At 34.9% G+C, this 11,962-nt stretch overlaps 1 pseudogene across 1 annotated transcript; it reads left to right on the forward strand.

Annotated features, from left to right (window-relative positions):
* The first annotated feature begins 8,984 nt into the window (after positions 1 to 8,984).
* LOC306879680 (protein CFAP20DC-like) lies at positions 8,985 to 11,500 on the forward strand (annotated as a pseudogene). The gene is made up of 5 exons: positions 8,985 to 9,064; positions 9,799 to 9,892; positions 10,705 to 10,777; positions 11,088 to 11,202; positions 11,357 to 11,500. The product of its transcript is annotated as a protein CFAP20DC-like (transcript).
* The last annotated feature ends 462 nt before the right edge of the window (positions 11,501 to 11,962 follow it).

Here is an 11,962-nt window from a genome sequence, read left to right on the forward strand (position 1 = left end):
AATGGCCATATTCCTATATGTCATTTCAGATTTATTCATTCATTATAGCAACCTATCAGTCTGTAACAACCCTTGGGCTGTGTAAAAGATATTCATAGAAATATCAGAACATGTTTCCATAAGCTCTCCACAGCTCATGCTTTTGGACATACGGTAATGGTATTGTCATAACAAAGAAATATCACACACTCACTCAGTGAGCAACAATGTCCATGACATGTGTCACAATTCATGGCAGGGCCACTAATATTGCATGTCTAGAGAGATTGCTTAGAGAGCTTTCTAATGTATTTTGGCCTCTGAGTTTCACTCCACTTGACTGAACCTTTGACATTTGCAGGAAAAAAAACAAGATCTGCAGTTCCCCTACCAGTAGGAGTAACACATGCTCATATTTAAAGAAGACCAAGAATGAGGATATTACAAATTAATGGGGTTTCACAATGCATTTTCTGCTGTAATATTAGACCTTTTATGTTGCGCTTTTAATCTGAACTTAGAACAAAGAAATCAATATGAGCAAATCACATGCCATATAAAACAGAGTATCCTGATGATCTTTTCCTCTTTAAGACATCCAGGCATAACTAATTCATTTTTGATAAAGAGGAACAATGTATGCTTGAGGAATCAGAAGAGATGTGATGTAGAAAAACGTCTCAATAATATTAGTTAGCAGCAGCACTTGAGTTTTAAGATGAGTTTCCTTTATCTCAGTTTTCAACTGAACTTCTACACTTGGAAACAACTTAGTACAATAAAAGTGCGGTCACATTTTCATTTGTGTGGCAAATATACGCAGGTGAGATCAGGGCCGGAGTGGGACTCATTTTCAGCCCTGGAGTTTCATGACTTAGTTTTAGTTTAGCCCTCTTAGTTTTAGTTTTTATTTCCGATAAAAATATTTACATATATTTATTTCGTTTATATGTAAATACATTTAGATATCAGACTATGCAAATATATTAATTTGCAATACGTGTCCATATATTAATTTGTAATATTTGTTAACATATTACATTTCTGTACATGTAAATATATTAGATTTCTATACATGCTAATATATTTTAAAACATTAAAATATTCAATTAAATCATCTCGAACATGTTTCATAGAATATATTCCCGTTTACTCAAACTTTATGCAAATAAATTTTATCTCCACACATGTGAATGTTTTCATTATCGAGATTAGAATTTGTCCCTTCATTATAAACAGAATACAAACAAAATTTGGGCACTGAAAAACTCTCCAGACAAAGTAACTTAAAAACAGTGACAATATAAATGGACTTATTAATATAAAGAGTACATTTATCAACACCAGTTCAGCATGAACCTACAAAATTATGAACGCTTATGATGTTTCTGGCACATAAATGAAAGATTATTCTTCTATAAGCATCCAGGGTCAAAACATTATGCAAGTTTTAGTAGGCATTCAACACACTGTATTTAAATATTTAAGAGCCATCATTAACTATGCACAATTTCTCAACTAATCACATGCTCCTCTATTGAACCTGAATCAAGCATTGTAATACATCAGCTAATCAGGCCCTCAACCAACTCACTTCCAATAATTAATTTGAAATCATGCAAAAAAATTTGTTTTTTCTTTTTTTTTTTAAAAACATTGCAGGCTACATTGTTATGCCAGTAGGTTGGAGGTCTTAATGAGTTAGTTAACCAATGAAATAATACTATGACAAAGATATCACTCTATGGATATACAGCAAATGTGGGGGGAATTATGATTCACACTGATGCCCTTCTGAATAGATGTATTATAGCAAACAAAGTTTAATGAATCTCACACCTACCATACAGCATTATGGTCACTTCACACTGCCAAAAAACTATTTTCTTTTAAAAAATGCTTATTTTGTTTTGTCTGGTCAGCGTTCACCCTTTTGGAGTACAGCAAGTGTAAAATGGCTTTTAGGTGCTTTGGGGGAAGAAAAAATATATATACTGTATATATATAGTTTTCATTATATCAAAAATCAAGTAATATCTGCATGCACCAAACTCTGAAGAGAACAAATGATATGCTATTAGAAAGCAATCCTTGTGAGTGAGAAGTCTGGTGTGGAGGGTGGATCTGGAGCTGAATTCTGTCCAGGTTGTCACAACATCTCTTGATTGTCGGTCTTCACGAACAGCCCTGAAATGCAATTAAAATATTAATAATTATTGTTATAAATGTAGTGTGAAGCTTTTACATTCACAATGCTCTTTTTGATCTTGGTGGTGAAGTGTGCAGAAAATTCTGCCGGACTGAAATTTAGTCTTTGGTGAACAGTTTTCAAGAATTCAGATTTCAACATTTACTTCAACAATTAAGATTTTAAGTTTTAAGCACCTTTCAGGCTTGTGTGAGGTTTCTACAAGAAACAAAAGTCCTATTCGAACGGGACTAGTTTTACAGGGGGTCGTTAGAGAAATTTGTGTTTAACAGACTTATAATTTGGTGATTTTAATCCCGTCTGAATCTGCCATGTCTGTGATTGCCGGTGAATTTTTTCACAACGCGTTTCCTTGTGTGTTTTGGCCAGCGTGAATTACCGTAGGTTTTGTGGCTAATTTTACACAATGATTACAAAATTGGTTTCTATTTAATGAAAAACTATCCTTATTAAATTAACTGTTATTTATTTAAAAAAAATGCCTTCTGGGGCCTGAAATTTTGGTCAATATTGATAATTAAACAATATTTTGCTGAATGTGTTTTTGTGCTGGCACCTTGGCTAGTTTAGGCAAAGAATATGGTCTTCTATACTCTTTGTTTTAGGTCTGTCATGGATAAATTAATATGACAATCAAATCGCCAGTATGTGGCAGCAAGTCCCTGTTTTAATAAATGACTTGCTGAATCATTCATATCAAACGATTCGTTCAAAACGGCTGATTCAAAAGAAACGAAACAAGTGAGACCATCTGAATGGACCGTTGAATCACAGGCTCACTGGATTTGTTCAAAAACTGATTCATTCACAGTGTTGCTCTGCACTGTTGTATAAAACTAATTGCACATTTGTGCTTGCGGCCTTGCGCACATGCACTGATATACAGAAAAGTACATTGTACAATTATAAGGGCATTCTAACTGTATTCTAATGGGCTTCATCGCGCAGTGAATGCCTTTGAACTCTCAAGACGCGTTTTGTTTTTTTTCTCTCAAAGCTGGATAATGTCAGCTCTCCTATCGTCTCTCAGTCCCTCACAGTCACACATACATTATGTCAGGAGAATTTCTTTAAATTCTAATCAAGGAAAAATCATACCTTCTGTTGTCTTCTTTTTAAAGATCTTCAAAAGTTGCGCTTGAACCATTTTGCACGAAAAATGATGAAATTGCTTCTGCTTGTGCGCAGCTTGTTACAGTACTGAGTTCTGATTGGCAATCGCCGTTACTTAGTTCGTATATGATCATAAGTAGAGAATTTTAACATTTCATGTCCATGATAAATTTTACGTAATACACAAAATGTATAATCCAAAGGGGATGGTAAGGGGGGATGGTGGTTTTACAGAGGGGATGCTTTTTGGCATTGTTTTTTTACCAGGGGGATTCCATCCCCCCTCAATTCGAGCCCTGGTTGTACCCCTCTGTAGGTTGCAGTGTCCTCAATGCAGTGTTAAACAGGATGGCCTTGTAAGACATACAGGACTCAAAAAATATTTTATATTTGATAAATTTTTTTAAAGGGGTCCTATTATGCTCTTATGCTACAAAGTCTTGATTTTGTTTTGGGGGTGTACTAGAACATGCTCTCATGCTTGGTTGTTCGAAAATCGCATTATTTTTCACATAATTTACATTATTACAATACCTTTCTCCCCAGCCTGGTACAAACAACTCGATTAGTTCTGGGTTTGATGAAGGCCCGCCTTCCGAAAAACGTAATGTGTTGTGATTGGTTAGCTGTCCCAGTGCGTTGTGATTGGTAAACAGCTTAGACGGCGTTTCAGTACTGCCCCGCCCCTCGCCAAATATTCGTCTATATCAATTCAGACCCCGAGAATATTGAACAAGAGGATCGTGCAGAACCTTTGCATGCACGCATATTGCAAGACATATTAAAGTGGTAATGTTATTGTTGTTGTTTTTTTTTGGCTAAATCACGTTTTAGATGGGATGTCAACAACAGCTTAAAAATAACTGCATTGACTATGTACAGATAAGTGCAACGGTAATATGTATTATGTTAAATTGTTCTTTAATTCTAACATTATAACATGAATTGCACTGAAACTGTAATACAGTTGAATTTATTTATACCATAGTCCCACAGATTTACACTTTTTGTGGCCGCATATATTTGCAAATTAATTCTCTGCCAGCAGTAGGCGCTGTTGGAGCGGGAGACAGCGAGGTTTCCCCGGGAACGCTGCACACAAAGCAGAGCTCTGCTCCTTTTTCAGACATTACATGCAAGATTCAATGAAAATGACATCCAAAATTTTCTGAAAATAGTTGGTTTCCATCAGAAATACAGTGATATAAAAACACCCACACTGGATTTCGATTTTGAAACGTGCAGTGCTCCTCAGCCCCCAACTAGGGATGTCAACGATTAATCGACAATCGATTAATTGTCGATAAGCGATGTAATCGATAAGAGCTATCGATGGTCGATTAAGCAGTTTCATTTTGGGGTGCGTGCAGCTCATGCGCAAAATACATGCAAAAGTCTGTGAGTGACGGTGAACGGGCTGGGTCTTACACGAAAATAATTTACTAATGTACAAACTACGCTTTTAATGTGATCCAAATTTTAAAAGTACATTAAAACAGATACAATACAAAGTAATTTTGTACTGAAATGTAGTAAGTCATGTTCAATTATAATTTCCCTAGATAATTGTTGCATATTGGCAACTTAGCTTTGACAGGGCTGCGTGTACACGAGCAGGACAGATACTATAGAGGCTATTCATTCATACAACTTGCTAATTCGTTCCTACGACATATTAATTTGTGGCCACTGTTCAGGTTTCATTAATTTGTTCCCTAGAAAACCCATGAATTTAAATGCGGGAGCAATTTAAGTCATAGTAACGAATTCTTAATTCATGGCCACGTAATCTTAAATTCCCTCCACATGTTTACCACAGTAAGAGATGCGAAAACAGTGATTAAAACAACAATAAAATAAACCTGCGAATCTAGAGGGTGAGACAGTGAGGATTTGGGAAAAGAAACAAATAATATTAAATTCGTGACCATCTGGCAAAACAGAACACAAAGCCACGTATGGCTTGATTTAAATCTATGCGCTTGAACGGCATGAATCCAAAAGCATGGTCGCGATGTAACATTTGCCTGCTAACCAATTATTTATCTTATTAACAAAGCTTTGTACCTCACTTGTGTCATAATACTCACATTAAAATGTTTCAAATGGGTAACAGTGTGTTTTGCCGTTGCAACGCCGGTGGTTTTGGAAACGGATCACTGACCACACGTCACAGCCCCACGCGCCGTACTTGCGTTTGGGATTATTTTTATTTTAAATCCCGATAATGTCAATTGCAAACATTGTGACAATGTTTTAAAATATTATAAATATAAATATAAAAAATTAAGTCGTGGCCTAATGGTCAGAGAGTCGGACTCGTAATCCAAAGGTTGCGGGTTTGAGTCTCGGGCCGGCAGGGATTGTAGGTGGGGGGAGTGAATGTCCAGCGCTCTCTCCACCCTCAATACCACGACTGAGGTGCCCTTGAGCAAGGCACCGAACCCCCAACTGCTCCCCAGGAGCCGCAGCATAAATGGCTGCCCACTGCTCCGGGTGTGTGTTCACGGTGTGTGTGTGTTCACTGCTGTGTGTGTGCACGTTGGATGGGTTAAATGCAGAGCACGAATTCCGAGTATGGGTCACCATACTTGGCAGTATGTCACTTCACTTATTAACAAATTGCCAGCAAAACATTTACAATGCTATAAAAATAACTCATCTACATATAATATGCGATTAAAATCCCAAACTTTCATAAATAAGAGCTCAAATCTTTAGCTAGCTTACCTCTTATAGTTAGCCTCTGTACGGTTGTGATGCTAACGGACTTTTTCTCGATGACACTGAACCATTTCTGTAAAGTAAATATTCAATATATACACACTGCTCCGGGTGTGTGTTCACGGTGTGTGTGTGTTCACTGCTGTGTGTGTGCACGTTGGATGGGTTAAATGCAGAGCACGAATTCCGAGTATGGGTCACCATACTTGGCAGTATGTCCCTTCACTTCACTTCACTTCACTTCAACAGAAGAGTGTCAATTACATGTAAGAAAGTGTCAGGAACAGTTGTATGAATTATTATTACTATCGAACTTAAATAAAGTTAACTAAACGTATCATTTCAAGTCAAGCATGAACACTTACCGGTGCAGACACATGAAATTGAAAATCAGCATGATTCTGAATACAATTTAAGATATGTAAGAAAATATACTGTAAAAGACTAATATGTTACTTTCTACGTACAGGTCCAGGACCAGATGTCTGAAATAAGTTTGTTTCTCATGATTTAATTAGAGAAATTATTTTTATACCTCAATCAGAAAAACAAGACAGTCATTAATTGTTCAAAGGGACTTGTTTCCCTGTTGAGCCACTCTCCTTTTGCCTTTCTGTCAGTGAATAATTTGCAGTTTATTAGCAGCTTGTTTACATGTGCATGGCACATGAAAAAAACTCTCTCTACACCAGGGAAGGACAATCTAAAATAGTTTTACAGCACAATTATTTTCCCTATAATTGGTTTACTTGGGGAAAAAAAGCTGTTACATGTATACTCAGAAAAGTTGTCAAGTTGTTGAAATCTTGAGGTTGCTGTCACATTTCCGTGACGGTGGAATGATGGTTACAAAGTCTATGGTTTATAGGTTAATTGCTGAGGCCATTCTCTAGAGCAAAGACAATATTTCATAGTCCAATATATTCATACAGTTTGCATCTCAGGCAGCCAGCTAAACCTCAAGAGACATGTTTAAATAGATATAAAGATAAAACAACAGATGCTTAAGTGCAAAATAACAGCAAATAGACCGAATTCATCACCATTACAGTGAATGAGATATTTAAAGTCCATTTGTTATCTTTGTCTTCTGTGGTCCTGAACATTTTATATTAATGTATTAAACCAATAATAACCCCGACATAGAAACAGCTTAATCAGAGTACTAAAATCAACCTAACACTGAACAGAGTAAAAATATAACTACTAGAAAGCCTCTGTGCTCTCTGGAGGTCAGCCTTTACATTCCTATAGATATGAAAATATACTTAGAATAATGAACTATAAGATTTTTTGCATAGTAGACAGTTTCTCTTATAAGTGTTTATATTAAAAAGAGCTTCATTAAATGCTAAAGGCATGCATTTATTTAAAGGCCAAGTTATTTTTAAAGGAATAGTTCATAAAAATGAAATTATGTGAATAATATTAAAATGATAGAAAAATCAATATGCAAAAATTAATTACAGAATAAACAACTCAGCATTATGTAAACACATCTACACCAAAACAAGCTGATAATTCACTCAGTGCACAATTTCATTTACTGTATGCATGTATGCTGATTTGAATTAACATTGGCAAAAACAGTAATTATAGGTGCATAGTATGCACGCAATAAAAATATTAAAATTAACTCTAAAATGAATACTAAAATGAACTGTGCAAATGTATTTAGACAGAAGATGATGTAAATGTCTGTTTGCATCCATAGGGCTACATAATGCATTTCCATTAGATCTGAAATGACAGCTCAGCAGTCACCTATCACAGAGGGAATTACAGAAAACTGGGGTAATAATTTTCAATATTCAACAGATTGACTGCATTCATTGTGAAGTGGCACCCTTTTGGTTTCGAATAGTGTTGCTTGCTTATTGATTGTATGAGCGTGTCTATTCAGGTATGTTCCAAGCTGCCATCAAATTACATATTTGACCTTCAGTGACAATGGCCTTAATTTACATTGCTTAGTAATAGACTTATTAAAAACCTTCCAAAATCCAATTTGGGGAGCAGTTTGCAGTTGCTGCATCATTAGTATTGAAATGCATGTAAAGACCCACCATCTGCTCAAAGTAGTTAAACCTTTGTCACACACAAACGCAAGACACGCTTCTCTCTCCAAATTATCACGGATAGGAACTCAACAGATAATATTTCATTTTTTTTGCACATTGCACAATGAATACTAATTCTCTGTTGATGCCGGTCTCCAGAGTCACAAGGTAAAATACTGAAAGTTTAATCTCTGACTTACAAAAATGCATGCATTTGACATTCACCATTAAACAGTGATGAATGATTCACAATGCACTTAAAGCAGTGGGTCTAAAGTGTTGCAAGACTTCGAGGAAGATGTTATTTCTAACACATGCAATTGCACTGTCATTCAAAATGCAGTAGTCCGCTTTCTGAGTCTGCAATATTAAGACATTCAGCATGAGTGAAGAGATGCTTATTCACCATGACATAGTTCAGATAAAATCAAGTTATTTAACAATTAGCACAGGCCATGGTACCATGATATATGGTTAAGATATAAATAAATAAATAAATAAATAAATGTTATTGGCAACTCATACTTAAAGAAATATAGCTAAACAACTTAGGTGTTTTAATTAATAAAGCGCTCTTACAACTAATAAATGACTGAACGAACCAAGACTTTTGGATTTTCGTTCTGCTGAACGTGGTTAAAACATGTTTGTTTGTTAACATTATGAAAGCAACTATAGCCGTTATTGTGCGGCAGTGGTTATGAGTCATCTTTTGTTCGTTTCGAATTCGACAGAATATCTCAATCGTTTGGAAGCATGTTCAGGAACGATTATCAGTTACAGTAAGCATTAAACATTCGCTAAGTAACTGTTAAGTTATCTCCAGTTGCAATTCTTTTCAGTGTTTCTTGTGTGTGTGTGTGTGTGGTTGTGTGTGTGTGTGTGTGTAGGGTGGTCTCATGGTTGACATCTTCAGCGCACAAGGAAAAGACCCTGTGGCAAATGTAAACTATATGGCAGGGAATCTTCAATAGCTAAAGTATGTTTCAGCAGATTTTACCATAACGAAAAAGGGACGTTGTTTTTAACTGAAAACATATTCAATATATTTCAGCATAAATTCCAATACCGTCATGTTTCTCTATGTTTCATAATAGTTGTACTCTAAATTTAGCTTAAAAGCAATTTAATGAAAGCCTCCCATTTGACAGCTTACCTCGTACAGTATCACAACATGCTGCACTAATGGGGCATGTTGTCACAAAGTCAGCATGTTCAGTGAACTCTATCTTTTTTTTTTTTCTGGGCAATAATGGTGAAAATGTTCAATTGCTTTTTGCAGCCAAGACTCTAAGGCATGTCATAAAGAAGTTGGCCTTCAGACATAAATGTAAAAAGAAAATAAAAACCTTGGAGTTAATAATAAGAAAAAACTTATTTACTGGCTTAAAAGGAACACAGATTCTTATAGACACAGTTTGTTTAGTGGAATCTGCCCTCTAAATAATCTCAGATAGAACTGGATGATGGTTATAATTTTCCATGTTCATCTATGAAACACAATATGACTAGCAGCAAATAAAAAAAAAAACAACAACACGAACACCACTAAAGAATCCAACCGAAATAGCTTGTTACTGTAACACAATAGTATCTGCAGAAGTCCAGTGTTTTTATTTTATTATTGCGGAGATATTAAGATTAATACTACTGAGATGGAGCATTTGGAGCATTTCTGGGGGTTTTATTGATTTTATTTTATCTTTTTAACAGGTGTTTGATAAAGAAGTTAAGTGCTTTGTATACAGTCTTGAAGGCAGCAGTCAAACACACAAGATGCAGTTACCTAAGGATAGCAAGATGGCTCGTAAGTGCTGATAAAACCAGAATAAATAAAACAATATATTTTCAAAAATATCTCAAAATATACAAATGTATACAAATGGCCAAAAAAATGTATTTGCTAAATATTATTTCAAAATATATGTAAATATGTATTCTACCAATATGTTGTTATTTTTGAGAACATGTTAAAAATGTTAATCTATTTTTAAAAGCATTTAAAAAATATATATATAATGGCCTCCATATATTTCAATCCAAGAAAATGCAAACATATATTTGAATAAAAATCAACAATGTTCAAAAACAAAAAACAACTATATTACCATATATTAAAAAAATGTAACATTATAGAATCGTTAAATATCTAGGTTTGATCTCAAATAGGCTATTCCTTCCCTGATTGCATTTAGCCTAAATGTAGGCTACTGTAAGCCTGAAAATATATTCTATTGCCCCTGAAATACATTTTGAAATACATATATTTTTATTAAGCTTCATATATTTAAATACATTTTTGGCCAGAATTCTTTTTTTTTTCTTAGCTGCCTTATGATCATGTAGTGCACTTATATTTTACTTTTTTTTTTTTTTTTTTTTTACATTTTATCTTTCACAGCTAATAAATGGTTAGTTTTAAAAAAATTTTTTGAAAGATTACTTAAATTGTATATTTTGCTTAGGCCTATAGATTGTTGTTGTTGTTGTTGTTGTGTGGACATCTACAAAGCCAGATTAATCACACAAAAAAAAATCATATTGCGCATCAGGTTCAATCGCCATTTATATATACCTGCTTTTGCGTATCTTTTAATCTCATGTTTCTTTTTCCTACAGTTGGTCTGATTCAGAGCTTTCTGATTCTACAGGTCAACGTTCCTTTGGGAAGAGATTTTTCCACTGAGTTTTTGTAAGTCCCAGCTTTTCTTTCTTTCTTTTTTTTTTTTTTTTTTTAATTCATTGTTAACAGGTTCCTTCCGACATCTATTTTCAATCTACTGAAAACGCCTTGTTGTGCTGCTATAATATAGATGAAATTCAGAGAGAGTGTAGAGGGTTTATTACCATGCAGGGTGAATTAATTCACACTTTCACGCATGCAGATACCACTCCTACACATTCTTCTACACACATAAACACACACAAGAAAATGATTAAAAATCTTTCCATCTGCCTTACAGAGCAAGCAATTTGGTTAACTTTTCAATGCTGTCTTCTAGAGTGACTGGCGAAGAGCATCTAAAGAAGAGACTCTACCTGTCTACTGTGCACAAAGAGCTCTCAGCAACCCCTTTGCATGCGAGAATACCTCTAACGTGCCTCAAACGCAATACTGTAAGTCCCGACTGCTGCATTCTCTGTGACTATCTACAAAAGAGCCATCAGATCAATTGATCTTAGCTCAGTGAGACACTTTGTAACGTGACCACAAAAATGACCTGAAAATGTTCTTGAGCTAGTGTGATAAGGTACTTCTGTCTGTGTGCAGTGGTGTAATCTGTGTATCGATCTGAAGATATTCAGAGGGACGTGCTTCCTGTCTCTGGATGGCATCATCATCTCCGCCTGTTGTAAGGTCTGCCGCATCTTCACGATGAAGAATGAACCTGCAGACTGCATGGATGGAGGTTAGGGGAAAATGCATCCTGCTTTACTTTATGTATACTATTTTGTGGCCCACTTTTGGGTTCACTTTGGTGTCCCATTACTTTAATTAGAGCATTTGAGGCACAAACTGTTTTTAGTGAGATAATTGGATATGTTAGATAAACTGTTTTCTAATGAACATAAATGTAATGTTTATTTGTGTCCTACATTTGTGTCAAGCTCAGCTCTTCAAACGTGTACTTATTGTAATAAGAATTATATATATATACATATATATATATATATATATATATATATATATAAGCTAGGGACAATAAATGCTATATGTTAATATTTTAAATTAATTACAAATATGTATTTAAAAACATTTAACATTTGAAAAACAAATGCTTCGCCTTAATATTCTATTTTTGACATTTTAGCCTAGATCTGTTTCTTTACTTGCTGAAGCATTTTCACAACATTGATTTCTAAACCTTGAACTCAA

Source organism: Barbus barbus (genome assembly GCF_936440315.1).
Source record: "Barbus barbus genome assembly, chromosome: 13".
In the NCBI taxonomy this organism is placed as follows: domain Eukaryota; kingdom Metazoa; phylum Chordata; class Actinopteri; order Cypriniformes; family Cyprinidae; genus Barbus; species Barbus barbus.